The sequence below is a fragment of the Urocampus carinirostris genome, chromosome 15, assembly GCF_059441175.1.
Source record: "Urocampus carinirostris isolate Australia breed hairy pipefish chromosome 15, RoL_Ucar_1.0, whole genome shotgun sequence".
Classification (NCBI taxonomy): Eukaryota; Metazoa; Chordata; class Actinopteri; order Syngnathiformes; family Syngnathidae; genus Urocampus; species Urocampus carinirostris.
This window is the reverse complement of record NC_142363.1, coordinates 14,101,028-14,125,910: the sequence shown is the minus strand read 5'-3', so window position 1 is coordinate 14,125,910 and position 24,883 is coordinate 14,101,028. Positions and strand designations below refer to the sequence as shown.

The 24,883-nt window shown below is 41.5% G+C and overlaps 1 long non-coding RNA gene and 1 pseudogene across 1 annotated transcript; both read left to right on the top strand.

Annotated features, from left to right (window-relative positions):
* The first annotated feature begins 562 nt into the window (after positions 1-562).
* LOC148351635 (cytochrome P450 1B1 pseudogene) lies at positions 563-3,407 on the top strand (annotated as a pseudogene).
* A 10,575-nt stretch (positions 3,408-13,982) lies between these two features.
* LOC148351634 (uncharacterized) lies at positions 13,983-21,424 on the top strand. Its single transcript, XR_015852922.1, has 3 exons — positions 13,983-14,052; positions 14,701-14,792; positions 20,429-21,424. It is a non-coding gene; the product is annotated as an uncharacterized LOC148351634 (long non-coding RNA).
* Positions 21,425-24,883: the final 3,459 nt, after the last annotated feature.

Sequence of the window (24,883 nt, the reverse complement as noted above, 5' to 3'; positions counted from 1 at the left end):
TGGAAGATATAGGACCAAAAACTATTTTTTGGGGGTGCGCCCTATAACCCGGTGCGCCCTATAGTGCGGAAAATACGGTAAGTGTTGATTAGAGTTGCTGGAGTTTACGTCATTTAATTATTATTTCAAGTTCTGGTATTTGATTCCTGATCATAAAAAAACACTGTAGGGAGGCTGTTAACAGTATCAGTCATTGCTGCAACGACCCAATCTTCGAAACAAACTCCTATTGCCCTGATTCCTATGCCAGGAATCAGTATCCGCCCATTCCATGTAATGTTTGCATTAAGGCAGTTATCATAAAAAACAAGCCAACCTCTAAAATAACTTACTTCAGGAAGAAAATTTAGTGTGTGTTTATATTTGTAGCACCATTCTGGTCTGATGTTATTGAACAAGAGATGGTGCATCAAGGAGGCCTAAATGGGACTAAGGTCTGCAAACTGGTCAAAAAGGGAGGAGAATAACTGTTTAAAAAAAATGGGGGAGGACCCTTCCCAACATAGGGATACATATAAATGACGGCTTGAATCTGCTTTCTTCTAAAGTGGTCATCTCAAGACGAGCCGGAGCACAGCTATCAGTGTAGCCTAACTGAGATCTCACGGTCAACTATAAAGTAGATGCCTTTATTTGGTCTGATCATGAATGGCCATATACAGGAAAAGCCTTGGCTGTGACTTTCTAAAGGAGAACACAGAAAATTGATTAGAAGTTTTATGAAAGTTTCTTTCCTGACAATGGCTCACTTGGACGCAGAATTTGCAGCGGAGGAGAGCGACCCAGCTCGAGAATGGGGCGGGCGGCTCCAGCCGGCTCTGGTGGCGACTTTTCTTCTTCTTGTCTGCCTGGAAGTCGGCCTTTGGGTAAGGAAACGAAGACTGCCAGGACCCTTTGCTTGGCCTGTGGTGGGCAACGCCATGCAGCTGGGCCAGATGCCTCACGTCACCTTTGCCAAACTGGCAGAGAAATACGGCAATGTGTTCCAGATCCGTCTAGGTTGCAGTGACGTTGTGGTGCTGAACGGCGACAGGGCCATCCGTCAAGCTCTCGTCCAGCACGCCAGGGAGTTTGCTGGAAGACCCGATTTTGTGTCTTTTCGGTATGTGTCTGGGGGGAGAAGCTTGACTTTTACCAGCTACAGCAAAGAGTGGAAGATGCACCGGAAAATCGCCCAATCCACAATCAGAGCCTTCTCATCTGCCAACAGCCAAACCAAAAAAGCCTTTGAGTGGCAAATTGTGGCGGAAGCAAAGGAACTAGTTGAGATTTTCCTTCAACTCAGCGCTCATGGTGATTATTTCAACCCTTCCCACGAGCTAACGGTAGCCGCGGCTAACGTGATCTGTGCCCTGTGCTTTGGAAAGCGTTATGGGCACGACGACGCTGAGTTTCGAGCACTGCTGCAGAGGGTCAATGACTTTGGTCAGACAGTTGGTGCGGGCAGCTTGGTGGATGTGATGCCTTGGCTTCAGTCTTTTCCAAATCCTGTCCGAAGTGTCTTCAAGAGCTTCAAACACTTGAACAGAGAATTTTTCAAGTTTGTCCAGGGAAAGGTAGAAGAGCACAGGAAGACGTTTGACCCGCAGGTCACCCGGGATATGAGTGACGCCATCATTGGAGTGATTGACGAAAATGAAGGGGACAAGGGACTCGCTCCGGCCTACACTGAAGGGACGGTGGCGGATCTCATTGGGGCGGGTCTGGATACTGTTTCCACGGCTCTTGACTGGGTAATACTTCTTCTGGTAAAGCACCCTGAAATCCAAAAGACACTGCAAGAGCTTGTGGACAAGGTGGTGGGGCCAGACAGACTCCCCTCGGTAGAGGACCGAAGCCGTCTTGCCTACTTAGACGCCTTCATCTATGAAACGATGAGGTTCAGCAGCTTTGTGCCCGTCACCATCCCCCACTCCACCACCTCGGACGTCACCATCGAGGGTCTCTGCATTCCAAAAGACACTGTGGTCTTCGTCAATCAATGGTCCGTGAATCACGATCCACTTAAGTGGAAGGACCCGCAGGTCTTTCAGCCCTCGCGGTTCCTTGACAGAAATGGCTCCCTCGACAAGGACCTCACCAATCATGTCATGATCTTCTCGGCTGGGAAGAGACGCTGCATCGGTGATCAGATTGCAAAGGTGGAGATCTTCCTGTTCTTTGCCATTCTTCTTCATCAATGCCACTTTGAGAGATGTCCCAATGAAGAACTGTCCCTAAAATGTGCCTACGGTTTGACACTCCGGCCTCTGGATTTCAAAATCACTGTCAAACCCAGGAAAGCGCAACTTTGAAGAGACAATGGTAAAAAGTACATGCTCACTATAAAATAAGCTAAGAATTTATCTCACAAACTGCCAAGATTTTTTATGAGATTACATTTTTTTTATAAACTACGAACACTTTATAGTCTTGAAATGTTTTTCATGGTGTAGTTTTAATGTTACGCAATAAATTTAATTGTTACATTTCACTGTGAGATATTCATTAACCCTGTGATCACCTAATTGAATATTCTAAATAAGGAGTAGCAAAGATAGATCATTGGCCGCTTCAGTAGAAACATCCTACTTTTACAGTGATATTCTGTATGTACAACTAAATTGTTACTTAACATAATTAAAAAGAAAAATTATCGTCCCAAATACTTTTGCCCATGCTAGACAAATAAAATGAGCTAATTTATGATGTTTTTCTTACTTTCATCTTAATGTTTTCCACTGAAAACTCCCGAAAATCAAGAAATAGAATAGAAATAGGATAATTGAAAGACATAAAATTAAAAAAAAACGAGAAAAATATTATTTAAAATGAGAAAAAAACATCAAAAGAAGATAGACTTTAAGCTGACTGAGTGAGTACTCATAATTTTAAGTACTTGCAAGAGTATCTGTGGTAAAAAATTGTGATCTGGGATCCTGTATTAAAGGAATAGTGTGTATTATTTGACCATTAGATGTCACTGTATGGTGTACTGTAGTGCAACCGAAAACACGTGTTAAAAAGCAGAAGGAAGAATACAAACTATGAAGACTCAAAATGACCAAAACACACAAGTTTATTTTTCCCTTTTTTGCTCATTATTTTTGGGGTGTTCGGGAACCTGTAGCAGCAAGATGACGGAAAATTATTTTGGCTCCCTTTAGGTGAGGCTTATGTTATGCAAAATAAATGCTTATTTCTCGATCTACAAGTATTTAAAAAAACGCACATGATAGTTCATGTATTCTGGCTATTTTGGGGGATTTTCTAAATAAATTTTTTAAATCAATATTTTTGTTTTCTAATATGGATAAGCTTTTTTAACACTAGCCCATGCTGGTTTTCTTGTGTGACTGAAAAACAAATCTGTAAAAAGGATAAAACGATACAAACCGTTTATAATACAAAAACATACTACTAATAATTTTGCTTCCTTCGTCAATATACAATCAATAACTTAATACAAAAGTAATAAAAACTACATTTAACACAAACTAAAATTATATTTTCTGCTGCCGGTTAAATTTGCTGACTTGTAATAGTCTGTGAAGAAGTTTTAGTAAAACAATTCATTTACACAATATGCTTATTTTACTATTTTTTCATATGTTTTTTTCAGTGTGGGGGTTGACAGGCCAATTTCTTGACGTAAAACCATTTTTTATGATAGTTCATGTGTTTTTTTTTTTTATTATTTGAATTAAAATTGAGTTGTTTTTAATGAATGAAGTTTTGTTTTCAGAACTGGAGCTAAATAATACACACCATCTCTTTTTAAATGGGTATTTAAGTATAACGTATGTACCTAATCCTATGAACAGTAGTAGCTAAGCCATTTTATTTTACTTGTGTACGTTGTGTGCATACCTGTCAACGTACAGGTTTCCCCTTATTTTATGTGTATTGATCATTTCAAATTGTGTTTGCCGTATAACAATTTTTGTAAGGAAATAAAACACCCAGTTTTTTTAACACGGTTTGGCTCTCATTTGGATCGTCTCGATCGCTGGTAACAGACGTCAACCCTGTGTGTATTGCAAAAATCTTTTGTGGTTGTCACGAACCAGGACAAGAAACAGGAATGGAGAACCCAATCGCGTAACATACTCACAGTTTATTAGGGAGAGGAGAAATGCACCCACACTTGATCCGGGGATCGATGGTCGCAGAGGTGGATTGAAATCCGAACAAAAGAGTTGTCAAAATCAAACAGATCAGGCCAAAAATAAAACAGGATCAAACACAGGCAAATTCACAGAACTAGGCATTTCACACAGAGTTCAACAGGAGTCTTCCGATGCTCTGACAGCTAACGGCTCAAAGGACCGCGTTTAAGTACTCCCAGTGAGCAATCTGTCAACGCGTTTAAGCCGGTGTCCATGGGCGGGGCCAATTGGGTGCCGTGGCAACCGTGACAGAACCTGGCGCCACACGGCTGGGACCAATTGGGCGCCATGGCAACCGTGACAGTGGTACTCTTGCAAATGTTATCCTCGATCAAGCATTTATTTGGTTCATAAAATAAAGGTATTTACACAGTTTAGCTTTGTTTTGATTCTACTTAGTCTGCCCTTCTGAGGGTAAATAGGCGCTGCGTTGTGTTTATTATTGCTTATTATTGGTGATTACCATCAATCATAAGGGGAGAAAATGGCTGAGGTTGACAGGTCTGGCATAAATTTGGGTTGTCGTTGTTTTTTTTGCTTATGCTGTATATAAACAATAATTTATAATAATAAACTTGAAAAGTCAAGTCAAGTCATGTTTATTTGTATAGCCCTTAATCACAAAGAGTCTCAAAAGAAATTAAGGAAATGAAATCAGAAAGATGTGAGTAAGCAAGTCCATGTATGATTTCGTATAATATCAAAAGAATCGTTATAACACATTTTAAGCAAACAGGGTGCCGATCCAGGTTAGCTAAAATCGGCGTAATCAGGCGTAAACTTTCTTGTTTTAGTTAAAAGCCTTGCTGCAGAATTTTGTACCAGCTGCAGGCTCTTGATTTTGGACTTCGGGTGACCGGAGAGTAGTACTATAAAAGCATGTACTTTGCAGAGTGACTAAAATCTTGCAGGTCAAATAAACATCTATTCTGGCTCACAAGTGCAAGTGTGGTATGCCAGTTGGGGCAGCCAGAATTGAAAAAGTCTGGCGAGGTCAAAGTGGTAATAATAGCGCCTCCTTGTTTTCTGGCCTGAGATTTTATGAACGATGAATCTGTGTCACTCAGCCATGTCGCTCCCGCACTGAACCCGAACCAACCGACCACGACTCGCTAAATCATCTGCTCATGAATGTTTAACACCGGTATCTTGGTGTTTTTTTTTTCTTCTTGAAAGTACCGTAAATTCCAGAGCACAGAGGGCATATGATTCAAAACCACATGCTCAAATGTATGGACGAAACTACACTTTGCTTTGGTACAAGCTGCACAGGATTTCAAGCCGCATGCTTGAAAAGCCATAAAAACGACTTACTTCATGTCCATTTCTTATATTAAAAAAAAATCAGCGGGGAAATATCTAGTAAAGTAACACACTGGGCCATGATTAAGACACTCATTTATTTGTGTATAACCCACTTTTTTTTACCTAAAAAAAAACCTCAAAGTTTATGGTTTATACACAATGTTTTACTGTAGTGTATCACCATATTTGTGAAATGGTTTATCAGTTGTAAATATCGCGGACCACTATCGCAAAATGTATGATGCAACTTAAATTGAGCCCAGGTCACAGTGGTGAGACCAGTCCTACAGATGACCTATGAAAAGGCAGCTTGTCATTACACTATTTTTAGTCATAGTACCGAAACGTTATAGAACTGAGAAAACAGAAAGACTTCCTGAAACATATGAATGGACACAAAAAAAGCAAAGGAAAACAACTCTTTTGTGTATCTGATGGTAAATCAGACTTTGAAGGATATGAAGAAAAAATTTTTTACATTTTGTGACGCCTTCAGTGACAGTATTATCATTATTTTAAAAGGGGAAGCGTGAACAGCTTTCTCTCTCTCTTCCACAAGCGCTCTTTCTGTCCAGAAGAACCACAAGGAAGAGTCACGTGAGCTGATACTAAGACGGCTGACTTAGGCCACCACAGAGCCATCAGGCTTGGAGAGCCCATGGTTCTGTCCGTCCCTGTAGTTCAGATGAAAACAGCCACAAGATCAAACTCCAAAAAGGAGAAGAACTTTGTTTTCTTCAGCTTCTTGTGGGGCCTATGAGCAGCCTTACAAACACCGCTGCTCCAAGAGACCCCTCGAATATTTTAGCCTGGCAGGAGGTGACAAATCACCGAGTATGTTTATCTTTCAGGCCAAAAAATGTGACGTCTAAAAACTGTCGCCCGATAATTATCATATACCCCTGCTTAGTTAATATCTAGCCTGCATTTATAATGATTTTTTTAGCCGAATCGAATTGTAAGCCACAGTGATTAAAATGTAGAAAAAAAGCACCTTGTCGTTTGGGATTTAGGGGAAAATTCAGAGCAGACAAGTTATTTCAGGCCTCATTTGTCAAAGAGTACGAAGAGTTTTGGAGATTTACTGCACTGATTTTTGAGGAAAGACAGTTCAAATGGTTTGACAAGTGGAGGGCAAGCGGTTTAGTCCTAACACTTTTAAAAAGTACTAAATCATTTTGAGGTTCTGTGACAAGTAGCAACCCCACCCTAAAATGGCTTCTGCGAGTTCTCCCAGTTGACAATTTATTGAGTGCAGGGAAAAATTACTTTTGGCTGACTTTTGCAGCTTTATTTCTGGTGTAAAACTGTTTCCGAACTTCCGCTTTGCTTAGCTTTACAATTTCATCTTTATTGTTGTTACAGTTGAAATAAGTAATGTTAAAAGGATGGTGTGTATTATTTGACAACTAGATGTTGCTGTATGGTCTAGTCACAATACCTACTATGTTATTACTATATTATTATTAGGTTGTAATAATTAGAGGTTTAAATAGGCTCTGTCGACCAGGGTTAGGGGTTACATTTCAATTGTGCGGCAATGCAAGTCCGAAAAGAGCTTCTCAGAAAGAAAGAAAGAAAGAAAGAAAGAAAGAAAGAAAGAAAGAAAGAAAGAAAGAAAGAAAGACAGAAAGAAAGAAAGAAAGAAAGAAAGACAGAAAGAAAGAAAGAAAGAAAGAAAGAAAGAAAGAAAGAAAGAAAGAAAGAAAGAAAGAAAGAAAGAAAGAAAGAAAGAAAATCGAGAGAGAGACAGAGATGGGGAAAGAAAGAGAGAGTTAGGAAAGACAGAAAGAGAAACAAAGAAAGACACAGAATAAAAGAGAAAGGAAACAAAAAACAAAAAAGAGAAAATTGGAGGGATTAAAAAGAATAGAGAGAGAGAGAGAGCAAGAGAGAGAGAAAGGAAAATAACAAAAAAGAGTCAAAGAAAGAGAAGGAGAGAAGAGAGAAAGAGATAGAGAAAAAGAGACAAAAGAGAGAGAAAGAGGGACAAAAAGAGAGAGAGAGAAAGAGAGAGACAAGAAGAAGAAAAGAGACAAAGAGAGAAAAAAGAGATATTAAGAAAATAAGAGAGAGAAAGGGAGAAATAAAAAAGAGAGAGAAAGAGAGTAAAAAATGACAGAGAAAGTGAGAAAGAGATAGAAAAAGAAAACCAGCAGGAGAACAAAAAAGAGAGAAAATGAGCAAAAGAGAGAGAGAGAGAGAGAGGACAGATTCAAAGAAAGCGAGTGAGAAGGGAAAAGGGAAAGAGAGAAAGAAAGTAATAGTAAAAGAGAGATTGAGACAAAGAGAGAGCGAAAAGAATGAGCGAAAGACAGACAGAGAGATAGAAAGAGTGAGAGAAAGAGAAAGAGAGAGAGAGAGAGAGAGAGAGAGAAAGACAGAGTGAGAGAGACAGAGCGAGAGAGACAGAGCGAGAGAGACAGAGAGTGAGAGAGAGAGAGAGAGAGAGAAAAAGAGAGAGAGAGAGAAAAAGAGAGAGAGAGAGAGAGAGAGAGAGAGAGAGAGAGAGAGAGAGAGAGAGAGAGAGAGAGAGAGAGAGAGAGAGAGAGAGAGAGAGAGAGAGAGAATATAAAATACAGCTCGAGTTTGCTTTTTGAGTGGTGTCTGTTTTTGGCGAGTGGACACATTCAAAACTGCAGCTGGTTCCCAGAACTCTTGGCGGGCCTGATCCAGCCCACAGGCCGCATGTTTGACTTTTTTTTCTTTTCGGTCGTTGCTGACATTGGTTCCTCTTGTAGCTCTTGAACACGTTCCAACTTTTGCTCTGACACCGCAAAGACCTCAGATGGGAGGAACGGGCAGGCCGACCTCCCTGCCGTCCAACTTGCCAAAACATCCATGAATTGTGTTGATTTGAAAGGCCCCCTTGTGGCCCTCAAAGTCCGACTCCTGAGAGCAAAGCAAAATATGTACAAACTGTTGGTTTTCATCCTGGGGGTTATTTACGTCGCTGCAGAATAACCTCCTACGTGCTCGTCTCCGCTAAGGTCAATCCAGCCCGGCTGTGTGAGTTCTTTTTCCCAATATGCACACTGCAGTCCATTTTACAGCAGTGTTTCTCAACTGGTGGCTCAGGATCCAAAAGTAGGTCGCAGACCCGTTTTTAGCGGATCAAAATATTGCTACGATGAAAAAAACAGAGGGTCAATTACACAATAAATAGCGATAATGCCCATGCTCCATCACTTCTTCCTGTTCAGTCAATCAGCGTCATACTAATTGTGTTCTAGAGGGATCACATCTCATTTTACTGTGGTTTTTATTGTTTTATTTCCTTTTTCTGCCCATCATAATGGGTACGAAAAAGAGAGTGATGGGGGGAAGGAGAAGTGGAAAACAGTGATAAATAACACCGATCAAGTCTAAGAGGGAAATGATTGCGATATGCTCAAAAATTGAGCGAGTGTCTGCCATTGAAGTACTGCTTGAAAGTACGGTAAATAGTTCAAGAATGCCATATCTCTACCAGTATCTTGATCTTTTTAATTAAAAAAATTAAGTACTGTATTTTCCAGACTGTAAGTCGCTGTTTTTTTTTTTTTTTTTATAGTTTGGCATGGGGTACTACTTATACTCACTCTGGTGAGACTTACAGTATATGTTAAAATATTAAAACATTATTATATCATTTAGTCTTACATTTTTATCACAGGTGTTTCATTTCACATCTTATTTTCTGGATAAAATGGAAAAAGGCGCCCGAGGCCTATGATGAAAATTTCAACACTGCCTCGTTGGTGCCTCTCACAAAGACACTGTACTTGGTGTTCTCTCTCTCTCTCTCTCTCTCTCTCTCTCTCTCTCTCTCTCTCTCTCTCTCTCTCTCTTTTCCACCCCTTTTCTCCCACTCTCTGTCTCTGTCTTCACTCTCTGTGTCTCTCTTTTTCTCTTCCTTTGTTGCTCTTTGTCTTTTTCTTTCTCTGTGTCTTTTAACCCCTTTTGCTCTAACTTCCTTTTTTCCTTTTCTCTCTTTTCTCTTTCTCTCTTCATACCCTTCGCGTTTTCTTTTCTCTCCTTCTGTTTTTCTATTTCTCTTTGGATTTCTTTCTTCCTCTCCCTTTCTTTTCCCCCTCAATCAAGACTTTTTATCTCTTGTTTCTCACACTCTCTCCCTCGCTCTCTTTTTATTTCTTTGTCCCGCCCTCTCTCCTTTTCCCTCCCTCTTTCTCTTATCTCTTTATCTAGTCAAGTCAAGTCAAGTCATTTTTATTTGTATAGCCCTAAATCACGAAGAGTCTCAAAGGGCTTCACAGATTACAACACTATATTACACAGACTATCTCTCTTTTTCTTTCTCTTTAATCTACTAGTTCAGCCCCCGAGAGAATGTTTGTTCTATCGTGTGGCCCCCGAGTTAAAATGAGTTTGACACCCCTGCTCTAGAGCAGTCCACTTGATGTTGCCAAACACTGTACTTGTATTTTATTCTCTCTTTTCTCTCTCTTTCTCTCGCTCTCTCTCTCTCTCTCCCACTCTCTCTCTTTCTCTCTCTCTCTCGGTCTCTCTCCCTCTCTCTCTCTCTCTCTCTCTCGCTCTCGCTCTCACTCATTCTCACTCTCACTTTTACTCTCACTCTCACTCTCTCTCTTTCTCTCCTCTCTTTCTTTGTATTTCTCTTTGGATTTCTTTCTTTCTCTCTCTTTCTTTTCCCCTATCTCAATATTTCTATTTTTATCTTTTTTGTTTCTCGCATTCTCTTTTTCTTTGTCCCACCCTCTCTCTTTCTCTCTCCGTCTATTCCTTTTATTTCTTTCTCTATCTTATTTCTTTTTCTCTAATCTACTTGTCCGGCCCCCAAGAAAATGTTTGTTCTATCGTGTGGCCCCCGAGTTAAATGAGTTTGACACCCCTACTCTAGAGCAGAAAATACAGAAAATACAGGTAAACTCATTTTAGTACGTAGATATTTCTAGTGTGTGATGTAGGTTCATATACGAAGTCAAAGTCGTTTTGGTTTTGCCGGTCATTTTAAAAAAACATATATGTATAAAGTTACGCATGTTTTTGTAAAGTGGGAGGAAACCTGTGTGCCCAGAGAAATCCCACGCAAGCACAGGGGATAACGAGCAAATCCTGCACAGGCAGGCTGGTGGCTGGATTTTAACCTATAACCTCGGAATTATGCCGCGGAAACGTGAACTACTTATCTGCCGTGCTGCTTCTTCCAATTGACATCATAAGGACTTGGCAGCAATAGTCTCATTGAATCTATTTCCCGGTACAGGTCATAAAACCAAAAACCAGTCAAATTATTTTGGTTTTGGAAGAAAATCGACAGTAAAGCACGGTACTGGGGCTCATCGCGTGGTTTACAATGTCCTTGGTAATTTCCGAAATATTATTTTGAAGAAGCATAAAATGATTGATCAGGGTGTTCAAACGCTAACATGTAGTACATCAACACCCCCCATTTTGGTATGGGAAAGTAGCAACATTTTCACCATAAATCGAACTTTTTGGCATCCAGGAATTAAACCTCACACCCAGCTCCAAATAGTTGACGTTCTCACTTATCTTCTCATAAATCTGGATGAAACTTTGAACAACCGGTGATCCAGCAGCACTGACCGTCTGTCAATCTTCACAGCAGGTGTCAGACGTGTTGTGAAATACACGTTGGAATTTTCGTGTTGTTTGCTTTATAGCGCTCTAGGATATATCACGTAACAGAGCAACGTTGGGAAACGCTCGAGAGAGTGATTTTGCCTCCCCAATTGGTCATTTAAACTTCTGTAAATCATCAACGGACAAGAAAACGAGCTTCGGGTGCGTTGGGAGTGATATGAGAAGGATTTCACTGACTGTGAAATGCATCAAGATACAGAAAATATGTTAACGCTATTGAAAAGTCTTAAGTATAGGGTCAAAGATTTACAATAGTCGTGTTTATTTCAAATAAAACCAAGCACGAGTGTTATAACAGAACAGAAAATGTTGAAATCATGTACAGCCAGTCCGACAGTATCCAATAATCGTATTTGTTTTTATGAGATACATCAAATCTTTTAAGGAAAGGCATAATGTATAGAGATTCAAAACGATCAACTTGAATAGAGTTGTAGCCAATGTTCCCTCTAATTTTCCACAGGTCTGAGCGTTCACACAAAGTCGGTGAGCAATGCTTGAAACAACAGTGAGCAACCATAATCCCAAGTGTGGCAACTAAATCATTATCAAACATGTCCAAAACTTGACATCAAGTAACATTTTGCTGAGTTTCCGGCAATGCAACATTTTTTTCTCTTTTGAATGAATTGACTCATGTACTATTGCAAAGGTTGTCAGCCTTACAAACGTCATTTGTTCTTACAATCCTTTCACAAGCTATCCATTTCTTGTAATTTCCTGATATATATTGTCGCATAATATTATCATTTTTGGGGGCTTGTTTAGTCGGTTGTAAGATACAGAACTGTGCTTAATCACATTTTTTAGTGGAAGTACAATGGTACAAAGATTCACTTGATATAATTGGAAATTATTTGAATGCAACACAAACTTTTTCTTCTTTTTTCCGTGTTTTTCTACTTTTTTTAAAATTCCGTTAAAAAAAATCTCATTGTGTTTATTTTTTCCAAGCTGTTACTTTTTCTTTTTGTTCTCTATTTACTTTTTTCCTACATTTCGTTCTCTTCTTTTTTTCTGGCGTTCTCTCTAAATTTTTCGGGGGTTTTTCTCTTCCTTTTGTTTCTTTTTTTCTCAGCTTTTCACTACTTGTTCATTTTGGTATTTTTTTTCTTTTTTGTTCTATTCCCCCCTTCCTTTAAATCATTTTGTGTATAAGTTTACATAATATTTGGTCATGTTGGGATTAAAGAAGCAAAAACAACCCGAAGAGCCGTTTAGGACCCGAAAGAGCCGGTTCCTTTTAGTGAGCCGAGCTGAAAAAGCCGGTTCTCGACAAACACTACTAACTTTACTCATTCAAAATACCGCATTTAGGACACAACGTCAGGGGAACCCGTGTATTTTTACCTTTATGCACTGTAACTTTGACTTAAGTTGCTTCTTAATTAGTAATTTTGAGCCCTCATTTTTGTGCGCTAGCTAGATTTTCTTGTGCGCTGAGAATGTGCGAGCAGTGCGCAATTGCGCACGCTCGCAGCTTAGAGGGAACACTGGTTGTAGCATAGCATATCAAATTGTGATCCCGCTGATGTGAACCATCTGAAAGGTTCGTCTGATCCTCAGCCCGGTTCTTTTATCTTAAATGCTCACTACGTTAGAATTAAGAACCATGAGACTGCATATTATTTTTGAACTATTTACTGACTGCCAGGGGCAGCACGGCGGCGCAGTGGTTAGCGCATGTGCGGCACAGTTCATGTCTTGGGAACCTCCTGCGTGGGTTCGAATCCAGCTCCAGACTTCCTGTGCGGAGTTTGTATGTTTCCCCGTGCTTGCGTGGGTTTCCTCCGGGCACTCCGGTTTCCTCCCACATTCCAAAAAACATGCATTTCAGGTGAATTGGCCGGTCCAAATTGTCCCTAGGTGTGAATGAGCGAGTGAGTTGTCTGTCCCCGTGTGCCCTGCGATTTGCTGGCAACCAGTTGAGGGTGTCCCCTGCCCACTGCCCGATGATTGCTGGGATGGGCTCCAGCACCCCTGCGACCCTACTGAGGATAAGCGGTGTAGCTAATGAGATGAGATGAGACTGACTGCCAGAAAGATTGAATACTTAGTCGTAGATGGAGATTTTTTCAGCATGATGCAGAAGAAGACTGTCTTATCTGAGAAAGTGCTTTGTTTTATACTGTCTTGAACGCCCGCCCACGCAAGGGGGTGTTTACACGGCCTCTTCCGTGTCCCTATGTGAGACTCAAAGGTCGTAACTGGTGGAATTAGATAATGTGTGCAAGAGTGCTTTTAGATAGAAAGACACCAAAGCAGGTAAGGTCACAGTAACCAAGTAGATAAACTCGAGTTTACTATCTAATATCACAACAAACGTAATCATTAATCCATCCATCTATTATCTGCAGCGCTTATCCTCAGCGGGGTTGCGGAGGTGTTGGAGCCCATTCAAGTTATCTTCGGGCAATGGGCAGGGGACACCCTGAACTGGTTGCCAGACAGTTGCAGGGCACACAGACACAGACAATTCACTCGCTCATTCACACCTAGGGACAATTTAGACCGGGATGTTAACCTGACATGCATGACTTTGGAATGTGGGAGGAAACCGGAGTGCCCGGAAGAAACCCAGGCAAGCACAGGGAGAACATGCAAACTCCGCACAGGAAGGCTGCTTGCTGGATGTGTACCCATGAACTCGGAAATGTGCTGCGGACGCGCTAACCACTTATCACCATTCCACTTTAGTTTGGGCCTTTTTATTTATTTTTTACAACAGGATCACAATTTTTCACAAGCAATCAGGTAGGTCTCTCTAGAGATTAAAATGCCCCCAAGAAATGACTCCGCCTTTTTGGCTTTGCTGACTCAGCAGTTAGAAGGGTTAACCTATAGGAGAAGAAATTTCCCCAAAAAATTGACTCAGCACTTTTGGTTTTGCTGACTTTTCCCAGAAAGCAATCCCACTCTCCCAGGACAGAACAACATTGAATCTCCACTAAAATGTTTCACCGGCAGTCAGGTAGGTTACTCCAGATGCAAAATCTGGCAAAAAAAGATGACTCTGCATTATTGTTTTTGCTGACTCAGCAGATTTCCCAAAAAGACATTCTACTCTTTCAGGCCAGAACAAGTTTCGCGTCTCAATGCGAGTGATGCTCTTATGGCACACAGCCATTCTAGTTTATTGAATTAGCACTGATAATGGAAACCGATTATGTACATGATTGTCTTTGTCCCTCACCACCCCATTGTCAATCGTCCACTCCCCAAAAATATACAACTCGATCCACATAGTTAAAATCTCTGCTATAACTGACACCAGAACCGTTGCTACGTTGCTAATGGAAAGCATCCCAATTCGGTTTTACATGGACACGAACGAAAACCACTTATTATGATCACCTCAAGATGTGGATTATTTACGAACAACAACAAAAGGAGCGTCTGTCATAACATACTTGAGTTTCATGGTGTCCCCACATATGTCTTGCATATACGGCCTCCCGTAATCAAACAAGCCACCGATAATTCATCGCTACTGCAGCGTAAGCGCTCTCCCGTCTGTCACTTTCACGCGACTCCGTTCCCATACCTCAACAATTCAGCAAGAAGCTATTTGTGTCCGCAGAATATCATTTTGGGTTGTTTTCGTGTTCTCTTTTTGTAGTGGGATCCGATTCCCCGGCAGGATTTCTCTGCTCGCCGAGGGAGAAACTTCTGACCGCCCTGCTGAAAAAATGTCGCTCCGTTAGGACTCTGGTATGTTGTTCCAGTGTTGGTACTAAGCGTTAGAAAGGAACACGACACTGGAACGCGATTACTTCTCTCCTAGACGAGTAATGTAAGAATTTATAATAACATTTTATAAATTCAACTGCCGTTACATCATGGTCCGTTACTCCACTAAAACAGATCATGAATTACAATGTCCCCTGAATGCTAATTGTTTCTCCTTCGCTTACGTTGTAACATAACACATAACTCTCACTCCGCCAGAAAGAATTTTGTTCTGGTGAAGGATTGCCCCTTCCGATTTTTACAATGGAGAAAAAAATAAAATGGATGGTGCGCATAAATGGAGACGGAGATTTTCAATTGGTTTAAATGCCTAACACAACATTGATATGGTGTATCTCAGCTAAGGGTTCATTAGCAAGTTCTCATTGCTTCCACAGGTTGGTTTTTATGTCTTTTAGTTATTTTACTATGAGGCTATTTTCAATCAGTTTTAGGTTGGTCAGCTTCAATTTGTGACTAGATAGTTACTTTCAGAGTAACACGCTACTTTTGGGTAAGAGTAATCTGTGGGGCAACACAATGACTTTTTAAATTAAGTAAGTTGTACCATTTTTTTCAATAACACAGCAAACACTGTTGTTGACCGAGTGAATGGCTTCATTCTTTAAAGTCAAATCATTCGGGCATTAAATTGAAATATCAAAAATTCACTCTTTTTGTGTGTGCTACTCATATATACCATCTCAGAATAATTGCTCACTTGTATATTATTTCCACTCGTTCCCTGGGAGTAGTTTTCCCTGTTTAGGCTTATGCCCCAAAACGTTTTTGGGTCGGGGAAACATTACGGTTTGGTTGTCTTGGTTTCAGTTACAACAACAAACAAACAGCTTCTTTTTGGATTTAAATAGCTTTTGGTGAAAAGTGCACGTTATTTTGCAAGGGATGTCTTTCCAACAACAGCGCCATGTTCAGTTTTCTTCTAGAGATGCACCTAAAATGGGCCTATTCTGTCTAACACCGAAACAGATGTTTTCTTCCTCTGCATGTTGGAATCAGGGCAGCACGGCAGTGCAGTGGTTAGCGCGTGTGCGGCACAGTTCTGGGGTATGGGATCAAACTTTCCTGTGTGGAGTTTGCATGTTCTCCCTGTGCTTGCGTGGGCACTCCGGTTCCCTCCCACATACTAAAAACATGCATTTCAGGGTAATTGGCCGGTCAAATTTGTCCCTAGGTGTGAATGAGCGAATGAGTTGTCTGTTTCTGTATGCCCTGCGACTGGCTGGCAACCAGTTCAGGGTGTCCCCTGCCCACTGCCCGAGGATGGCTGGGATGGGCTCCAGCACCCCCGCGACCTTACTGAGGATACGCAGTGCAGATAATGGATGGATGGATGGATGGATGTTGGAATATCTGGGTAACTAGAAAAGACGAGTAAAATGAAGTGCTAAAGGTAAGTCGTTTAAGATTTTTATCCCCAAAAAACAAAACCATAAAAATAGGTATTCTAGGCTTGTGAGTACATAACAGGGCTGTAATGCTTTCAAATAGCTGACAATCATTCATACAATAAAACTTGGTTAATCCGGATCCGGTTTATCTGGATCTTCATGAAATCCGGATAAAAAAATGGATCCTGTCATGATTACTGATGTGACTCAGCTGTGCCCGCTCTTTTGGCGCCAACTGCCGCGGGTTCTGATTGGCTCCCGATCAGTATTTGAACCAGTCCAGTCCGTCCCCTTTTGTCAGTCCGTCTGCGAACCTCAGTGAACACCAGGCAAGCCTTTTTCGACCCTGACTCCCACCTGTCCCGTTTTTTTGCTCCCGTCTGTCCCCTGGCTTCTACCCGTTTTTGATCCTTACCACGTCTGCTCTCCCCTCCCGGCTTTCGACCTCTTTTTGTCCCCGACTACGTCTTCTTTCCTATTCTGGCTTACGACTCGCTTCCCACTCCGACCACGTTTTTGGCTCTCACCTGCTTGTTCCGTCCCTGACACCACCATCGCTCCCCACGGAACATCCACTTCGGCGTTCGGAGCACAATCCGTGTACCAGAGCGACTTGCTTCCCACGTCCAGCGAACACCGGCTCGTGGGCGCAGCCCTTTCTCTTTCTTCCAATAAAACTTGTGAGAAACGCAACGCAAGGGGGTCCTGTCTCCGTTCTGGTCTTGACAGGTCCAGATGATTTCTTGTGAAAAATCTATGCATATTCGGGATTTTACAATCTGGATCTTTTGGCTATCCCGGATCAAAATCTTAATCAGTTCCATCCGTTCCTATGCATTTTGCCATGTCAATTCCAGAGTTGTATTCCAAGTCTTTGACGTCTTCTTCCCGGAAGAGGCTGGACGACGCAATTTTCCCGGAAAGTGTATGCCATCCTTTTGCCCATAAACGGATTTCTCTATGCCTTTGTCTTCATAGGACGTCTTCCCGGGTATCACTGACTGACCCAATTTCACCGTGCTTTGATTCAAGATGTGATTTGTTTGTGCAAAACGACACTAAAGGAGACTACGCTGAGTGTCACATCATGGCGTCAGTGTAGGAGAAGGGTCCAGACAACCGGACGATAGAAGACAATACTGTAACGATCACACTGGCGCGCAGAAGGATATCGCGGCTAATTTTCACATGAGACCTCAAACATTGTCAGATATTCTGAAAAACCCAGTTTGTATCATTAATATTCTGTAGAGGGTTTACCTAATTCACCCACCGAACTCTGTTGTTGAGTAGAGAGTTCCAGTGGGACAGGTAAGGAAGTTGCACTGTCCCTTCGTCCGCTTAGGGAGATAGCAACGTGCTATTGTTGTTGTGCCTTGTTTTGAAGAGCTGTGTCAATAAAGCTCCTGTTTTGTCTGACATATTACTCCGCATTAGACTCCAGCTCTTACACGTTACAATTCTCAATTTATCTGCGTGAATTAATGTTCAATCGAATGAATTATTCATGTGTTTTCTACCAAATATCATTTTGTAGTCAGGGGTTCTAAGAATACTGGATATCAGCTAATCCGGATACTCGGATAATCCGGATAATTTTCCCGGTCCATTTGAACCCAGATTAATTGGGTTTTACTGTATACTAAAGGGGCAGAACACAGAAGTTAGTAGAAGATTCCCAAGGGACCATCTTCACACCAGTCCTTTATCTAGGCCAGGGTTGGACAAACATCTAGACCAGGGTTTTGACTCTGTCCGGTTCCCTGCTTGTGTTTCCTGTCCAGTATTGTTACTGTCTATTTGGTCCTGTTTAATATCGATCTCCAGTTTCGTTACCGGCTATTTTGTTCTGTTTGTTATCGATCTCCAGTGTCTGGTAGCATTCCCGTCTAGTTTGTCCTGTTTAATTTTGATATCCAGTGTCTGGTGTCGTTTCCGTCTATCTCGTCCTGCTTGTTATCGGACTCCAGTCTCCAGTGTCTGATATCAATCCTGTCTGTCCCGTCCTGTGCGGTATCGAGCCCATCTGTCCGATATCTGCTTGTGCAATTGTTATCGATCTTGTTGGCCTCTGGTTTCCTGTCATTCCAAGCCAGACTGCTGCCTTAGATCTTCCGCCCAACGATCGCAGAATCACTGGCGTTTTGGGTTAACGTGCATGACTGCCCCATTTTCCCGTAAAATAAAGCTCGTGTGAGAAACGTCACGCATCTGGCTTCTCCTTCTGTTCCGGTTTCTGACACCCCTGGTCTAGACTGTATCCTGCAGGTGGTTGGATAAGATTCAAGGCTTCCCTACTAAGAGTAAATCAGAACACCACTTGGATACAGTGATCTGATATATTGTGGTGAAAAGTGAATACAAAATATGTAAATAAGTACTTTTGAAATATATGGATGATCATAAGGTGTATTAATCACCACTAAACTGTTACCTTGTTTAAAGTAGCGATGTGCTTATTCAACAGAAAGGAAGGGATTACACTGGGAAACTCAAACCTTATACGCAGTGACACATTTCAATATTCTAGTAAATCGCGGTCAAATTGAAACTGAATGGAGTTGATTACTTTATTTAGCGCACAGGGAAGCATGCAAAACAAGCTCTCCTCACCAGACACCTCGGTAATTCAACAAGGCCAAATGAAAATTCTAAGTCAACAAAGTCCTGTGTGTGTTTTGGAAAGTGAGCAGCACACAGTGGTGGAAAGTCATATGGGGAAATGTCAACACTTGGTTCAGGACTTAAATAGATTTTCAAGAATCTTAAAATGTGTATTTTAGATTCTTTCACTCGTACTTGGGCAAAACAGCTTTGTTACATTTTTGGCGGCACTGTAGTATCAGCAGAGCTTTAGCTTGTGATAAAAATGTGATGCTAATGCTAGCTAGCACTAAACTGGAAGTGTTTCTTGAGCACACAGTTTCTTTCTTTCTTTCTTTCTTTCTTTCTTTCTTTCTTTCTTTCTTTCTTTCTTTCTGTTGTTCTATCATTCTCTCTCTCTTTCACTCTCCCTCTCTCTCTCTTTCTTTCTTTCATTCAATATTTCTTTCATTCCATATTTCTTTCTCAAATTTCTGTCTCTCTCTTTCTCTCTATTCTCTCTCGCTTTCTATCTTTTGTTCTATCTTTCTTTCTTTCTGTTTGTCTATCTTTCTATATTTCTATATTTAATTATTTTATGCTTTCATTCTTTTGATCTTTCATGCTGTCTTTCTCCCTCTTTCACTCTCTCTCTCATTCTTACTTTCTTTCTTTATTTTCTTTCTTTATTTCTCTCTCATGCGCTCTCTCACACTCAATCCTCTCTCTTCCTTTCTTTCTTTCTTCATTACGTTCTATCAGGTGGTGAATTGGTTCAGGTGTAAACTGCATTCATTCAACTGTTGAAATAAGCCAGTTAATACATCGAATGCCAAATATGAAAAACATTTTTCCCCATTGTTTGTAAATAAATGTATTACGCTTGCAAAATCCCTTATTATTATATATAGGGTTGTTTGAATAATAGAGCGTAATACTGGAAAAAACTACGGTAAGGCAAACAATTTGATGGACCTGACCACAAAGCCAAAATGAGTCCCTGTCCCTATATTGTAGAAATTATTATAAAATCTATAAGAATATATTTGTGCTGTATTTTATTCAAGCAAAATTTGGGTGTATTGGTTTTGTTTACCCACCTCCTCTGTGGAGTTTGCATATTCTCCCCGAGCTTGCGTGGGTTTCCTCCGGGCACTTTGGTTTCCTCCAACATTCCCCAAAAAAATGCATGTCATGCCGGTCCAAATTGTCCCTAGGTGTGAATAAGCAAGCGAATTGTCTGTCCGTGTGTGCCCTGCGATTGGCTGGCAACCAGCTCAGGGTGTCCCCTGCCCACTGCCTGAAGATGGCTGGGATGGGCTCCAGCACAACCGCGACCCTACTGAGGATAAACGGTGCAGATAATGGATGAATGATTTTAATTATATGGTCATCCGATTTTAAGCACCACCATCAAAAATATAGCTTGCCACTTTTTTTTTTACACTGTATCAGGTAAGTTCTTATTTCAAACCACATAATTCTTCTCTTATTTTTGTATTAATGACATCTCATCAAAAAAATAGTTCATCAACTAAAATGTTGTTTGTTGGTGGCTCAATCTGGAGGAGCATTGTGCAGAAAGTGAGATGGAATAAGGAGGTCTGTTTCCGATTTCTGCAGGCCTTTTGGACCTGGAGCGGAGGTGTGGATCATCAAGAATAACACAGTGGGGATAAAGTGTGCTTACGGGGATAACGGTTGCAAGGATTCTGGGACGCCGCTTGCTACGATTGGCAGAACAAGGGGTTTTGGCTCGGCTTCTGCTCTGCTGCGGTGGGAGAGGCCCCGATTCTAATCCTACAAGGGAAAAACTGAGAATACACCAAAGCCGATTATGCCCCTAATATTTATGTGGCCTTACTGTGTACACCAAAGTAAGCTAAAGGAAAAATATGACATGACAAAGCCATTGCTTTGCCAATACATGTCATATGGAATCATAGATTTACTTTTTACTTTACTTATTTTTTGCAGCTAGAACTTCGGCTCTGGCCACTTTTTTATTTGAGCTGCTAAGTGAAGAAAAGTTCGATTTATGACAATAGAAAATAAACGTAGGTCATCCAAACGTTGACTAGTGACTTCATAGAATTATGTAATGATGATTGGCCTTCCTGAGACCTTTTACCATAAAATCATACGAACTTTACAGGAAACCTCCGAAACAAATACAGAAATATAATAGATGAATTACATGTAGCTTAAAAATGTTTTTTCATTCGATCTCCAGTGTCCCCTTTTCTCTAACGCGCTAATTTGGTCATTTGTGTGATAATCTTACGGAGCTCTACACTAACCTTTCAACTGATACCAACGATGCACCTGTTCTATCCCTCAGGTATTTAATTTAAAATTAACTTTGTTTGTTTTTTAATAGTTATTTTGAAGCAGACTTTCCGACAGGAATTGATACCACACTCTGAGCCATGTTGGTTGGACATTCTCATTGATACATGGCATCATCACCATCAACAGCCATATTTTTTATCTATGTCTTTGAATTTGGTTCCTGCTTCGTGGATTTCTTCGATTGTGGTGTGGTGTCAAACTCACTCTAGTTTCATTGTATGTTTCAATTTTAATCTGTTTTGGATTAAAGTGGATCTTGGACACCAATTTCGACTTACCACTGTATCCTAAGACACACAATACAGGTTATTCCAATCAATTGGATTCCTGTCTAGGTTCTGCACAGCTAGGGTAACCGCGGCTGCATCGCGTTTTACCGTGCTTACACGCGGTACACACGCTAATGCACGTGATAACACCGCGATACAGGCGCAGAACAAACGTGCTATGACCGTGCTCCACCCGCAATTACCCGCTAAAATTTTGTGTCCTACCCGCGTGTAACCACGTCTTGGCCGCGGCCGTAGCACGTCCTAGCACGTTCGTACCGCGTCTTTACCTCGTGTGTACCACGTGTGCCGCCCGCGGTTACCCGTGGTCTAAAGTTTTGAGCAGCGCAAAACTTTTTCGCACGGCCAACCGCGTGTAAAGCACTGCTGTATCTCGTCTGTATCGCGATCTCAAAGCGTCCAACAGCGTCTGCTTCACGGGCAGAAATTTCTGGCCGTGATTCAGCCTCGATACGCCAGTGAAAGGCTGTGTGACCGGGCCTTCAGGTGTGAAAAATGCCAAAGAAAGCTGACTTAACACTCTGATTTTCATCTTCTTTTTTCTTTTTTTGAGGATTTTTGTCTCCATCTGGACTCAGTCTTACTCTTTGGGTTTGTGCCAATAACCCAGCTAAAAAGGTTAAATGCCACTCAATATTGATTTTATTGGGGCGCTTAGCCACTCTAGTTTCTTCTTTGGTTTTGTCGGGGCCATTACTTTGACCTAATCCACATTCACCAATTCCTCTACTCCCCTTTAAAGATTGTGCCCTCCATTGAACACCCGAGAGATGGGAGTCGGGGTGTCTGCTCCAATTCTCCAAGCCGGCATCGCTTTGCAGGGAGAAACCATTAAGCGAGAGCTGGACTTTGGCTGACTCCCTGTTAGCGGAGGCGTCACGGCATACCACCGCAACTCTCCCTCCCCTCTTCCCTTTCCCCCGCCAAGACTTACTCGCAGTCCGCCCGCCGTGTTGTCTGCCAGGAACATAGACGTATAGGCCTCCAATGTAGCCATTCCTGTTCTGCACTTCTTTCATTCGCTCTCACCTTCTCTTCATCCTGAGTCTAAGTGTCATAATGCTGCCAGGAGCTGCGGCCAAAAACAGTTCACTCCACTTTGGCCCTGTTTCCACTTTTGGATACTGGATTCAGCGAGGTACAATTTACATAAAGATGGGTCCACCTTTAGTGTTCTCAGAAATGTGTTACTACAGAATGAGTCATAATGAGATCTGAGACAATGTCTTCAGCACAGATGTGAGATAAGAACAATATCCATGTGCAGAAACGTGCCATACATTAACACACCCAAATTCTGGTAGCAACACGTAATTAACCTATTCAGGTTGCAAAGCCCCAGGCCTGGATGGAAACTGCGACGAGCTTTGCGATAATCATTATCCAAACGTAACGCTGTAAGCCAGAAACCAACTATTGAGGACAAAGGCTTCTTGAACTTGCTACAACAATTTAGCCCTGGGTTACACGCTTGGTAACCGCAAGAGCTCCATTATGTGGACACGGCACCAACCGGAGGGAATCCCTGACTACAGTCAGGTCCACTCCATCATAATCCTACAACGTTTCGAAAGTGGAATCAAGAGCTGACGAGAGAAGCGATCACGAGATGGGCCTGATAAAGTTTCACATTCACCTTCAGAAGAACAAAAAAATCCCGGAACCCACAGATCAAGTTAGACCTTGAGATACTGAAAGACCCAATGTTGGCCGAGAGCTTCCAGGACTTTATTGGCAGAAAAGTTTGCTCCTTGGCTTGCTTCGGATAAAGATGTCAAAACCCATACGGCCACGTTCTCGGGACGATGACTAGAGCAGCAACAGGAATTATAGGAAAACACTGGAAGAAGATTAAGCCATTGGTCACAAATTAAATACTCCAACAATGCAACACAAGGTGAGAACTCAAGTACAAACGAAATAGGCCCAAAGAAGCAGCCAAGTATAGAGCAGTCAACAAGAAGATTAGAAAAAGCTTGAAAGAAGCTAAGGAGAAATAAATAGAAGACCAATGCTCTGAGTTAGACGAGTCCCTGAACAAGAACAATTCAAAGAAAACCTTACAGGATGTAAAATACCTCACACAAACAAAACTAGCAATGGTCAGCAGGATTTAGGATGAAGCAAGGAATAACCTAACTGAAGAAAAAGAGATCACGAACGGTTGGACAAAACACTGCTCCAAACTCCAGACACAGGGAGACCCTGAGGAACTTAAGAATTCCGGCCAAGGGGTAAGTGATGACTTCCCTATCCTCTGAAAAGAAGCAGAGGCAGCAATTACTTGCTGATTAACGGAAAGTCTCCAGGAATTGACAACATTCCGTCGGAATGGTCACTACCTAAAATCTTGGCCAGGATAGCTCAAACTACAGTCGCACTTGCCATAATTATACCCATCATGAGGAACAAAGATATAGAAGTGAAATAAAAAATCAGATTCCGTCCATCTTCCTTTGCTCTTGCGAGACATCGACTCTCACAGCAAAGCTGGAAAGGAAAATCCAGGCCATGGAGATGCAATCCTATTGGAAAGCACATTAGCTGCATATTCCATGCGACAAATGAAATGGTGCACAACACCATCATAGGGCACTTTGAACCCTACGAAAAACTGTCAACTATGCGAAGATGAAAACTGCAATGTTAAGGTCATATCACAAGATCATCAGGACTGGCTAATATCATTGTCCAGGGCAGAGTCCAATGGGGCAGGAGAGGAGGAAGACAGAAAAGAAACGGGCTGACAACATCAATGAATGGGTTGGTGCCAATTTTGCAATAAGCCAAAAACAGGCCAGGAATCGTCAACAGTGGAGAAAGATGTCCAGAGTTGCATTTTCAGTGGTGCCCCGACGACTCAGGCGTGAAACCTGAATCCAATCATGACTCTTGCAAAAAACTCAATCCCAAGAAAATTGTTTTTCAAAATCATAACAGTTCCTAAAATGGATGATATTTGTTATTCCTGGAAATGTGCTTGTCCAAAGGAATGAGGAGGAATTTGTTAAGGCTCACTTGGGAAAAGTAAAACTAATGTTTTGCAAACTTCTTCCATCCGGTCTAATGAATTCGTGGCTAGCACCTATCCCAGTTGACTTTCCGTGAAAGAGAGGTTTGGTCAGAACTGGCTGCCCGTCAATTATGGGCACAGAGGTTAGTTTTTTTTTTTTTTTTGTACGATTGCGACACACAAATTTAAATCCGTCCTTCACAGAGCCTCCCTATTTGTATTTTCTCCCTGATATGTCTGATTTATCTGTGGTTAGCCTGTCTCTCTCTTGATGCCTCTCTCTTCCACACCTCTATTTCAATAGATACATTGTTAGCACCTTCAATATATACATAGTGTAGCAACCCTCTTTCATGCACGACACAAGGTTTCACAGTCTCTGTGTTTATTGCCTGCATTCAGTAAACAAAACAATACAAAAAT